The 12823-nt window shown below is 31.3% G+C and overlaps 1 long non-coding RNA gene across 1 annotated transcript in view; it reads right to left on the bottom strand.

Annotated features, from left to right (window-relative positions):
* The window catches only part of LOC131801880 (uncharacterized), a 71662-nt gene that overhangs the window by 43650 nt on the left and 15189 nt on the right, over positions 1–12823 (bottom strand). The window lies entirely within an intron of this gene.

Raw genomic sequence — 12823 nt, 5'->3', positions numbered from 1 at the left:
CCTTTAAAAATTCTTTAAAAATCCACGTTTATGGTCCTTTAAAAATTCTTTAAAAAATCCACGTTTATGGTCCTTTAAAAATTCTTTAAAAAATCCACGTTATGGTCCTTTAAAAATTCTTTAAAAAATCCACGTTTATGGTCCTTTAAAAATTCTTTAAAAAATCCACGTTTATGGTCCTTTAAAAATTCTTTAAAAAATCCACGTTTATGGTCCTTTAAAAATTCTTTAAAAAATCCACGTTTATGGTCCTTTAAAAATTCTTTAAAAATCCACGTTTATGGTCCTTTAAAAATTCTTTAAAAAATCCACGTTTATGGTCCTTTAAAAATTCTTTAAAAAATCCACGTTTATGGTCCTTTAAAATTCTTTAAAAAATCCACGTTTATGGTCCTTTAAAATTCTTTAAAAAATCCACGTTTATGGTCCTTTAAAAATTCTTTAAAAAATCCACGTTTATGGTCCTTTAAAAATTCTTTAAAAAATCCACGTTTATGGTCCTTTAAAAATTCTTTAAAAAATCCACGTTTATGGTCCTTTAAAAATTCTTTAAAAAATCCACGTTTATGGTCCTTTAAAAATTCTTTAAAAAATCCACGTTTATGGTCCTTTAAAAATTCTTTAAAAAATCCACGTTTATGGTCCTTTAAAAATTCTTTAAAAAAATCCACGTTTATGGTCCTTTAAAAATTCTTTAAAAAATCCACGTTTATGGTCCTTTAAAAATTCTTTAAAAATCCACGTTTATGGTCCTTTAAAAATTCTTTAAAAAATCCACGTTTATGGTCCTTTAAAAATTCTTTAAAAAATCCACGTTTATGGTCCTTTAAAAATTCTTTAAAAAATCCACGTTTATGGTCCTTTAAAAATTCTTTAAAAAATCCACGTTTATGGTCCTTTAAAAATTCTTTAAAAAATCCACGTTTATGGTCCTTTAAAAATTCTTTAAAAAATCCACGTTTATGGTCCTTTAAAAATTCTTTAAAAAATCCACGTTTATGGTCCTTTAAAAATTCTTTAAAAAATCCACGTTTATGGTCCTTTAAAAATTCTTTAAAAAATCCACGTTTATGGTCCTTTAAAAATTCTTTAAAAAATCCACGTTTATGGTCCTTTAAAAATTCTTTAAAAAATCCACGTTTATGGTCCTTTAAAAATTCTTTAAAAAATCCACGTTTATGGTCCTTTAAAAATTCTTTAAAAATCCACGTTTATGGTCCTTTAAAAATTCTTTAAAAAATCCACGTTTATGGTCCTTTAAAAATTCTTTAAAAAATCCACGTTTATGGTCCTTTAAAAATTCTTTAAAAAATCCACGTTTATGGTCCTTTAAAAATTCTTTAAAAAATCCACGTTTATGGTCCTTTAAAAATTCTTTAAAAATCCACGTTTATGGTCCTTTAAAAATTCTTTAAAAAATCCACGTTTATGGTCCTTTAAAAATTCTTTAAAAAATCCACGTTTATGGTCCTTTAAAAATTCTTTAAAAAATCCACGTTTATGGTCCTTTAAAAATTCTTTAAAAAATCCACGTTTATGGTCCTTTAAAAATTCTTTAAAAAATCCACGTTTATGGTCCTTTAAAAATTCTTTAAAAAATCCACGTTTATGGTCCTTTAAAAATTCTTTAAAAAATCCACGTTTATGGTCCTTTAAAAATTCTTTAAAAAATCCACGTTTATGGTCCTTTAAAAATTCTTTAAAAAATCCACGTTTATGGTCCTTTAAAAATTCTTTAAAAAATCCACGTTTATGGTCCTTTAAAAATTCTTTAAAAAATCCACGTTTATGGTCCTTTAAAAATTCTTTAAAAAATCCACGTTTATGGTCCTTTAAAAATTCTTTAAAAAATCCACGTTTATGGTCCTTTAAAAATTCTTTAAAAAATCCACGTTTATGGTCCTTTAAAAATTCTTTAAAAAAATCCACGTTTATGGTCCTTTAAAAATTCTTTAAAAAATCCACGTTTATGGTCCTTTAAAAATTCTTTAAAAAATCCACGTTTATGGTCCTTTAAAAATTCTTTAAAAAATCCACGTTTATGGTCCTTTAAAAATTCTTTAAAAAATCCACGTTTATGGTCCTTTAAAAATTCTTTAAAAAATCCACGTTTATGGTCCTTTAAAAATTCTTTAAAAAATCCACGTTTATGGTCCTTTAAAAATTCTTTAAAAAATCCACGTTTATGGTCCTTTAAAAATTCTTTAAAAAATCCACGTTTATGGTCCTTTAAAAATTCTTTAAAAAATCCACGTTTATGGTCCTTTAAAAATTCTTTAAAAAATCCACGTTTATGGTCCTTTAAAAATTCTATAAAAAAATCCACGTTTATGGTCCTTTAAAATTCTTTAAAAAATCCACGTTTATGGTCCTTTAAAAATTCTTTAAAAAATCCACGTTTATGGTCCTTTAAAAATTCTTTAAAAAATCCACGTTTATGGTCCTTTAAAAATTCTTTAAAAAATCCACGTTTATGGTCCTTTAAAAATTCTTTAAAAATCCACGTTTATGGTCCTTTAAAAATTCTTTAAAAAATCCACGTTTATGGTCCTTTAAAAATTCTTTAAAAAATCCACGTTTATGGTCCTTTAAAAATTCTTTAAAAAATCCACGTTTATGGTCCTTTAAAAATTCTTTAAAAAATCCACGTTTATGGTCCTTTAAAAATTCTTTAAAAAATCCACGTTTATGGTCCTTTAAAAATTCTTTAAAAAATCCACGTTTATGGATCCTTTAAAAATTCTTTAAAAAATCCACGTTTATGGTCCTTTAAAAATTCTTTAAAAAATCCACGTTTATGGTCCTTTAAAAATTCTTTAAAAAATCCACGTTTATGGTCCTTTAAAAATTCTTTAAAAAATCCACGTTTATGGTCCTTTAAAAATTCTTTAAAAAATCCACGTTTATGGTCCTTTAAAAATTCTTTAAAAAATCCACGTTTATGGTCCTTTAAAAATTCTTTAAAAAATCCACGTTTATGGTCCTTTAAAAATTCTTTAAAAAATCCACGTTTATGGTCCTTTAAAAATTCTTTAAAAAATCCACGTTTATGGTCCTTTAAAAATTCTTTAAAAAATCCACGTTTATGGTCTTTTAAAAATTCTTTAAAAAATCCACGTTTATGGTCCTTTAAAAATTCTTTAAAAAATCCACGTTTATGGTCCTTTAAAAATTCTTTAAAAAATCCACGTTTATGGTCCTTTAAAAATTCTTTAAAAAATCCACGTTTATGGTCCTTTAAAAATTCTTTAAAAAATCCACGTTTATGGTCCTTTAAAAATTCTTTAAAAAATCCACGTTTATGGTCCTTTAAAAATTCTTTAAAAAATCCACGTTTATGGTCCTTTAAAAATTCTTTAAAAAATCCACGTTTATGGTCCTTTAAAAATTCTTTAAAAAATCCACGTTTATGGTCCTTTAAAATTCTTTAAAAAATCCACGTTTATGGTCCTTTAAAAATTCTTTAAAAATCCACGTTTATGGTCCTTTAAAAATTCTTTAAAAAATCCACGTTTATGGTCCTTTAAAAATTCTTTAAAAAATCCACGTTTATGGTCCTTTAAAAATTCTTTAAAAAATCCACGTTTATGGTCCTTTAAAAATTCTTTAAAAAATCCACGTTTATGGTCCTTTAAAAATTCTTTAAAAAATCCACGTTTATGGTCCTTTAAAAATTCTTTAAAAAATCCACGTTTATGGTCCTTTAAAAATTCTTTAAAAAATCCACGTTTATGGTCCTTTAAAAATTCTTTAAAAAATCCACGTTTATGGTCCTTTAAAAATTCTTTAAAAAATCCACGTTTATGGTCCTTTAAAAATTCTTTAAAAAATCCACGTTTATGGTCCTTTAAAAATTCTTTAAAAAATCCACGTTTATGGTCCTTTAAAAATTCTTTAAAAAATCCACGTTTATGGTCCTTTAAAAATTCTTTAAAAAATCCACGTTTATGGTCCTTTAAAAATTCTTTAAAAAATCCACGTTTATGGTCCTTTAAAAATTCTTTAAAAAATCCACGTTTATGGTCCTTTAAAAAATCTTTAAAAAATCCACGTTTATGGTCCTTTAAAAATTCTTTAAAAAATCCACGTTTATGGTCCTTTAAAAATTCTTTAAAAAATCCACGTTTATGGTCCTTTAAAAATTCTTTAAAAAATCCACGTTTATGGTCCTTTAAAAATTCTTTAAAAAATCCACGTTTATGGTCCTTTAAAAATTCTTTAAAAAATCCACGTTTATGGTCCTTTAAAAATTCTTTAAAAATCCACGTTTATGGTCCTTTAAAAATTCTTTAAAAAATCCACGTTTATGGTCCTTTAAAAATTCTTTAAAAAATCCACGTTTATGGTCCTTTAAAAATTCTTTAAAAAATCCACGTTATGGTCCTTTAAAAATTCTTTAAAAAATCCACGTTTATGGTCCTTTAAAAATTCTTTAAAAAATCCACGTTTATGGTCCTTTAAAAATTCTTTAAAAAATCCACGTTTATGGTCCTTTAAAATTCTTTAAAAAATCCACGTTTATGGTCCTTTAAAAATTCTTTAAAAAATCCACGTTTATGGTCCTTTAAAAATTCTTTAAAAAATCCACGTTTATGGTCCTTTAAAAATTCTTTAAAAAATCCACGTTTATGGTCCTTTAAAAATTCTTTAAAAAATCCACGTTTATGGTCCTTTAAAAATTCTTTAAAAAATCCACGTTTATGGTCCTTTAAAAATTCTTTAAAAAATCCACGTTTATGGTCCTTTAAAAATTCTTTAAAAAATCCACGTTTATGGTCCTTTAAAAATTCTTTAAAAAATCCACGTTTATGGTCCTTTAAAATTCTTTAAAAAATCCACGTTTATGGTCCTTTAAAATTCTTTAAAAAATCCACGTTTATGGTCCTTTAAATTCTTTAAAAATCCACGTTTATGGTCTTTAAAAAATCCACGTTATGGTCCTTTAAAATTCTTTAAAAAATCCACGTTTATGGTCCTTTAAAAATTCTTTAAAAAATCCACGTTTATGGTCCTTTAAATATCCTCTAAAAATTCTTTTAAAAATCCACGTTTATGGTCTTTTAAATATCTTTTAAAAATTCTTTAAAAAATCCACGTTTATGGTCCTTTAAATATCCTTTAAAAATTCTTTAAAAAATCCACGTTTATGGTCCTTTAAATATCCTTTAAAAATTCTTTAACAAATCTACGTTTACGGTCCTTTAAATATCCTTTAAAAATTCTTTACAAAATCCACGTTTATGGTCCTTTAAATATCCTTTAAAAATTCTTTAACAAATCTACGTTGACGGTCCTTTAAATATCCTTTAAAAATTCTTTACAAAATCCACGTTTATGGTCCTTTAAATATCCTTAAAAATTCTTTGAAAAGTCCACGTTTATGGTCCTTTAGATATCCTTTAAAAATTCTTTGAAAAATCCACGTTTATGGTCCTTTAAATATCCTTTAAAAATTCTTTGAAAAATCCACGTTTATGGTCCTTTAAATATCCTTTAAAAATTCTTTGAAAAATCCACGTTTATGGTCCTTTAAAAATTCCTTAAAAAATCCACGTTTATGGTCCTTTAAAAATTCTTTAAAAAATCCACGTTTATGGTCCTTTAAATATCCTTTAAAAAATCCACGTTTATGGTCCTTTAAATATCCTTTAAAAATTCTTTGAAAAATCCACGTTTATGGTCCTTTAAATATCCTTTAAAAATTCTTTAAAAAATCCACGTTTATGGTCCTTTAAATATCCTTTAAAAATTCTTTAAAAAATCCAAGTTTCTAGTCCTTTAACTAAGTGTTTAAAAATTCCACATTTTTAGTCCTTTGAATATCCTTTAAAAATTGTCTAAAAAATCCAAAGCAAATGAAAAGTGACAGCTCTAAGCAACTTAGTTTATTTCCAATAACAAAACCAATAACTTTGGTATTTTGTATTTACATTTTACCTTCTATTTCTCCATTTTAACATTTACATAAAACATCGCTCTGTAATCCGACCAAACAACATAATTAGCGGTTGGTGGTTTTTTGGCAAACATTTTCCAAATTTCCCTCCATTGGAAAACGCACATGTTTCCACGATGAGAGAAAAACCAATGCTGAGAAGCTATTGGCGAGCATAACAGAGAGATTTCAAATGTATTTCTCAAATTTCTCGTTTGTAGGGCAAAGAGTAGCAAAAACAACGAAGCAACCTTTGTTGACCCATAGTAAAGTGTGGTGAGTTTGGGTTCGTATGGTGGGCGCATGCGTTCCTTTTGTCCCCCACAAAAATTAGACGAACATTACTCCCCATCCCCACAAATAACAGTTCGTGTCTCGACGTTTGCCAATGAGACACACACAACGAAGACGATGTTACGATATGGACAGGATTTCGAAGGATAACAAGTGTGTTTAGTTTATAAACGGTATTCCCAATGAAAAGACGTTTATGGCGCTTCGAAGTAAAGGCAAATCTGCTACTGGTCTTTGTGTGCGTGTTCGTGTAGCTTTGAAAGAGGAAGATATGATTTGCTTTGGCCTATTGGCGGTCGTCGTTGTGTTGTGAGCAAATTGTTGTTGCGTGTCGTGCGAAAGTCAGGAAGCAAAATAAGCGTTAAGTTTTCGACGGTGCTTAATGTTGCTAACGGTAAATTAATAAAAACAAAACAAAAAAAAAAAAAAAACGGCAAAAACGGAAGTAGAAAATCGAAACAAATTAATTGCCTAATTAATTTGTGGTTTCCCCAAAAATAAATGTCGATGCTTAAAACAACACTCGAAGCGATTTAAGTTAATGTTCGCACGGAAAATGAGAAAGGAAACTTAAGAAACAAACCAAAAAAAAAAAAAAAACCGCGAAAAATATCGATTTAAGAAAATCTGTTTCCATAGCCGATGGTGCAAATGAGTGTTTTGAATTTCGGTAAGCGTTAAAACATTAACGTTTTTCGGCTAAACTTCTTCCACTCCGAATTTGCGTGCAACTTGTTAACCGTTAGAAAATAACCACCACGCCTGCCATCGAGAAGAAGAAAAAGAAAAAACGTGTAAAACTTTTGCTTTTAGTTTTAATTGTTATGTTCATTACACAATGTCGCTGGTCGTTGGCTGTGGTGTTGCGGTCTTTTAGTTTTATTGTCGCTGACATTTGGCAAATGGTCGAAATGGTCGGTTTTGTCGAAGTTTAGAGCAGAAAAATTGACCACCTCCCCCCTAAGCCACGAAGTCATTTATGGCCGCTATTTCTTTGTGTGCGGGCGCGAATTAAGTTAACATAATTTCTAACGGAAACCGGATATGCATGCAAAGCACAAAATGTGTTGAGCTTCCATCGGGACCCCCTTAAACTTCCATTCCACCCATCGAACATAACGCCAAACTATATAAAACGAGTAGTTGCGGCAAAGGTATGATCATTCATAAGCCATAGCTGATTCGGAAAATAAAATATTTCGCCGCATTTGTCCACATCATATAAACATGGAACCGCAGTTCTGGTTGTGACCGGTTTTCGTCGTGCAATTTTCGAAAAAAAAAACACAAATCTAAACCATAAAAAGGTGTTTGGTTCAAATGCCCATAAATGCAAACAAATCGGTACACACATGAAATACGTATGTACATACCGTACGATACAGATCACATAGCGCGCATATTGTCGAAGTGAATGTCCATTTGTGTGTGTGCGTGTATTTCATTTAAGTGCATTGGCTGCAACTGCCTCCTCGGTCGTTGGCCATTGTTGTGGCTGTGTTGGCTGTTGGTAATGCAATTACATTTCCCCAACACTGGGTGTTCTACAAATACTGCAGCATAACAATTTACATCCCATAACACCACTGCTGCTTCTGTACACACAGAGACATCGACATAATATCATTCTCTTTTTTTTTGAGGGTATGTATAGAAAACATTTTAGTGGTTTAAGTTTTACAGATAGATGCATTAATGTTGATATTAGAGTGGAATGAGTGTTGGCATAGATTGAAATGCAAAATAAGAAACAATTAAATAAAAAATCTATTCCAATCGAACACAAATTTGAAATCTTAGTCAGTGTTCAGACACATCTGTACATCAACTATTTGTTTTATATACCCATTTCTGGGGATGAAACAGAAGATTGGACCTATATGTCCCATCTTTACAGTACATCCAATTTTACTACAATTTTAACAATGTGCGAAGTTCGATGAGGTGAATAATTCCGTATTGTATGGAATTTAGGATTATTATATATTATATTGCTACGAAATCTAATGCGGTTAAATTGGTATATTAGGAAGCTATAAGAAAATCGGAAAGTAATATCAGATTTTATTTGAGTTCTATTTGTTGAAAATTGTTACCTTTGGGAGAGATATGTGAAGTAGTCGGCCAGTATTTTCCATTCTTACTCCTGACCGAAGTTTGATTTCAATATTATCACGGATCAAGTTAGGACTTTATCAGCTACTCCATTCGGTTTATATGCGATATATGTATGACATATTTTAAAGTTTTTGAACCAAAATGAGTGGTTCGATCACTGACAACAAAGATATTGAAAAGTGAAACATTTTAAGAAAATCGCATGTAGACTCTTCACTTTATACGATTCGTTACAAATTCATTCAGGCATGTCACAGAATGTAAAATCGTTCAAGAGTGAAAACGAAAACGGTTTTAGCTTCTCTAAAAAACGGAAAACGCAAAAATTTTGCGTTTTGATATCACGTTCAAAAAGCAGGGTGAAATTGAAATGTTTAGTGATTTTAACGTAAAAAAATAAACAGAAGACAAATACATTTAACAGAAAATATTGTATTAACCAAATTCTCTTAGAATGAACATGTTTTTATACCCTCCACCATACTATGGAGGGTATATTAACTTTGTCATTCCGTTTGTAACTCCTCGAAATACTCATATCAGACCCAACAAAGTATATATATTCTTGATCAGCGTAAAATTCTAAGTCGATTTACCGATGTCCGTCTGTCTGTCTGTCCGTCTGTCTGTCTGTCCGTCCGTCTGTGTGTCTGTTGTAATCACGCTATCTTTCGAATGAATTGAGATAGGTGGCTAAAATTTTTCACACATGTTTATTTTTCCAGTAGGCAGGTTAAGTTCGTAAATGGGCCATGAAGGTCCACGTTTTCATATAGCCCCCATATAACGGTACCTCCCTATATTCGGTATTTTGATGATTTTAGCGACATTATTCACGGGAATTGTTTCAAATTTGGTATTTGAAGTTCAAAATGGAAATTACACCCTAAGACGGAAAATTATCCGTGCAGGTCCACGTCTTGGTATAGCCCCCATATAACGGTACCTCCCGATATTCGGTATTTTGATGATTTTAGCGACATTATTCACGGGAATTGTTTAAAATTTGGTATTTGAAGTTCAAAATGGATACTACACCCTAAGGCAGAAAATTGTCTGTGCAGGTCCACGTCTTCATATAGCCCCCATATAACGGTACCTCCCTATATTCGGTATTTTGATGATTTTAGCGACATTATTCACCGGAATTGTTTAAAAAATGGTATTTGAAGTTCGTTATGGGAACTACAGTCTGTGGCAGAAAATTGTCTGTGCGGGTCCAGGTCTTCGTATAGCCCCCATATAACGGTACCTCCCTATATTCGGTATTTTGATGATTTTAGCTACATTATTCACCGTTTATTTCAACTTTCGAATTTGAATATGGTAATGGCTTATGACAAACAATGCCTATGTATGTCCACGTCGTATAGACCCCAAAATAACGGCTATATTCGATATTTTTAAAATTTTAACAGAATTTTTTAAGGATTTTATTTTTTGAAAATTTCCAAATTCGTTGCAAATGGTGGAGGGTATTAAAAGTTCGGCCCGGCCGAACTTACTGCTTTTTAACTTGTTGGAATTTATTTTACAAAAAAATCTATTATTTTTCTAATCCATGAATTCGGAAGGTTTAACCATTCTAACGTGAGTTCCGTCAATGCATCCTACAATTCCTGGAATTTCATAATTTTCAAAAAAGTACAATTTCGACTTTCCTTTTTTCTTCGGAAGACATTCTTAATTTGATCCAATGTGGACAAATTTCAGCTTCAATTGCATTAATAACTCTTATGTCAAAATCTTAAAAATACCGAATGCAGCCGTTCTATTAGGGTCTATACGATGACGTGGACCTGCATATGCTACCTTTGCCATAAGCCATTACACTATTCAAATTCGAAATTTGAAAAAAAAAATCGATGAATAATGTAGCTAAAATCATCAAATTACCGAATATCGGAAGGTGTCGTTATATGGGTGCTATACGAAGACATGAACCTGCGCTGACAATTTTCTGTCTTAGGCTGTAGTATCCGTTACCAACTTCAAATACCAAATATAAAACAGGTCCGGTGAAAAATGTCGCTAAAATCAGAAAAAAACCGAAAATAGGGAGGTACAAAACCCATGACCCATTTGCAATACCAAAAGTCCTGCAGACATAATATACATTTGAGTAAAATTTTATCAGCCACGTTACATACCATTAAATAATTTTACAGGCAACAATCTATATCTATAGAAAATTTTCTATCGGACCGGATATCTAAAACTTTTGTAGCTGCTTCATGTGAAACATTAATCCCTACCAGAGACTCGTGGATCGACGAATTCCTACCACAAAAGACGACTGGAAACTGTTGTTATACAGACGGCTCAGTGCTAGGGTAGAGATCGGGATTGGGACTTTTTACCAAGAATACAAACACCGAAATCTCTTTCCACTTGCCGATCAGAATACGATCCTGCACGCGGAGGTCCGGACGATTGCAGAGTGTGAAACATTAATCCCTACCAGAGACTCGTGGATCGACGGATTCCTACCACAAATGACGACTAGAAACTGTTGTTATACAGACGGCTCAGCGCTAGAGCGGGATTGGGACTTTTTATCAAGGATACAAACACCGAAATCTCTTTCCGCTTACCCGATCACAATACGATCCTGCAAACGGAGGTCCGGGCGATTGCAGAGTGTCTTAATGCCAACACAATGAAAGTGTAGGAAAAACCACAAAAATCTTATGGGGCGATCCCGATGAGATAAAAACGAAGAACCTTTTATTACTAGGTAAAAAAGAGATCAGTAAGGTAACAGCATACGGGGCACCTGTGCATATAACAGCATATGCAGGGCATGTGGGGAAGATGACGAAATTTGGAACATTTTCTCTGCCAATACCCAGCGTTTGCAAATATCACATCCCAATTCTTAGGGAATGACTCCATACCTCACCTTAATCAGACCATGATAAATGATATAAGACAGTTAAGAAATTTCATATAGGCAACTGAATTTCAAATATAACAGACTGTAAACTGCCATCTTCTTTCGAAAAAAACCCTTGTCTAGAGCGCACAACAGGCCTTACTGGCTTAAGTGTATGTCCAACAGGACATGTGGCGAATTGTTATGGTTTCTTTTATATTCAAACACAAAAAATCGAGACGAAAAGATTTGCAAGATAGATTTTTTGACTTGGAAAATGGAATTTCTATGTGAATTTTTCGTTTGAATCAACAAATCGATTCGGTCGGTCCATCGGATATTATTTTGGAATGGACAACAATTTTATGTGAAAAAATAGTAAAATTTAAGAAAACACAAATACATAAAAGGCGCGCACCTCTGAGCTTTACATTGATGGTGAGTTTATTGACGAATATAGCCAAATTTCGGAGATACAGGAAATCCTATAGAGAAATCTAAATTTGTTTAAATATTGTTTTGAAAACTCATTAAGACTCGTGGCACATTATATCAAGAATGAAATAAAAATAAAATGTTCAATATGCAAAGAAAACTAATTTTTTAATGTGAAATTTCTGTTCTTTCGGAAGGTGTGGATTATATATTTGACATAGTGGGAACATCTGTTTTGGAATGTTTTAGGAAAATATTGGTTCCAGATCTATAACGATTTTTTATTATGTAGTATATATGGTGATATTTCTTAGCAAAATCTTCTTCCTAATAAAAAGGGTTTAAGATCCGCAGATACTTTACCGCACATTGTAGTGTTGCCTTTCCTCACGTCTGTTGTTTAGGAATATTCATTGAATGAAATTTAAATGTGCCTCAACCAGTAGTGAAAAGTTATTAAACTTACGCTGTTATGGAAAAATGATTTGTTTAAAAGTGCTATTATTATACCCTACAACACTATGTGTTGGGGGTATTATAAGTTTGATTGGCCCAAAAATTATGTAACACCTCGAAATATTGGTTTCCCACATAGGGAAGTATATATGGATCATCCTATCTCGCCGAGCTGAGTCGATCTAGCTATGTATGTCCGTCCATCCGTCTGTCCATGTTAATTTGTAATCACTCTACAGGTCGCAATTATGGCCCGATCTTCACGAAATTTGGAATGGAGGTCGGGGTTGGGCCAGAATAGAACCCTATTTCTTTTTGAGATGATCGCCAAATGTTTAATGGTTGAAATGGACCAAATACTGAAAAAATGTCGGATTTTGCAGTAGCTATACAGGTCGCAATTATAGACCAATCGACGCGGAATTTCGCATGTAGCTAGAGTTTAGGGCGGTGAAGAAGCCTACCAATTTGGGTCCTCGGATAATATTTAGCGGGTAAAATAGACCATATCTTTTTTGTTGAAAAAATTCAAAATGTTTCATTAAACCGCGAACATTTTAAATCCCGGCGAAATCACAAAGCCATGACAAGGTTACTTCTGACCTTTACATTGATGTTAACATCCAACAAATCGGATATATAGCAAAATATGTGCGATATATATGTCTATCAAAGAAGATATGCTTGAAAGATCTCTTATATGTCGAGAA

The sequence above is a fragment of the Musca domestica genome, unplaced genomic scaffold (genome assembly GCF_030504385.1).
Source record: "Musca domestica strain aabys unplaced genomic scaffold, Musca_domestica.polishedcontigs.V.1.1 18, whole genome shotgun sequence".
NCBI lineage: Eukaryota > Metazoa > Arthropoda > Insecta > Diptera > Muscidae > Musca > Musca domestica.
This window is presented reverse-complemented; position numbering and strand designations above follow the sequence as displayed.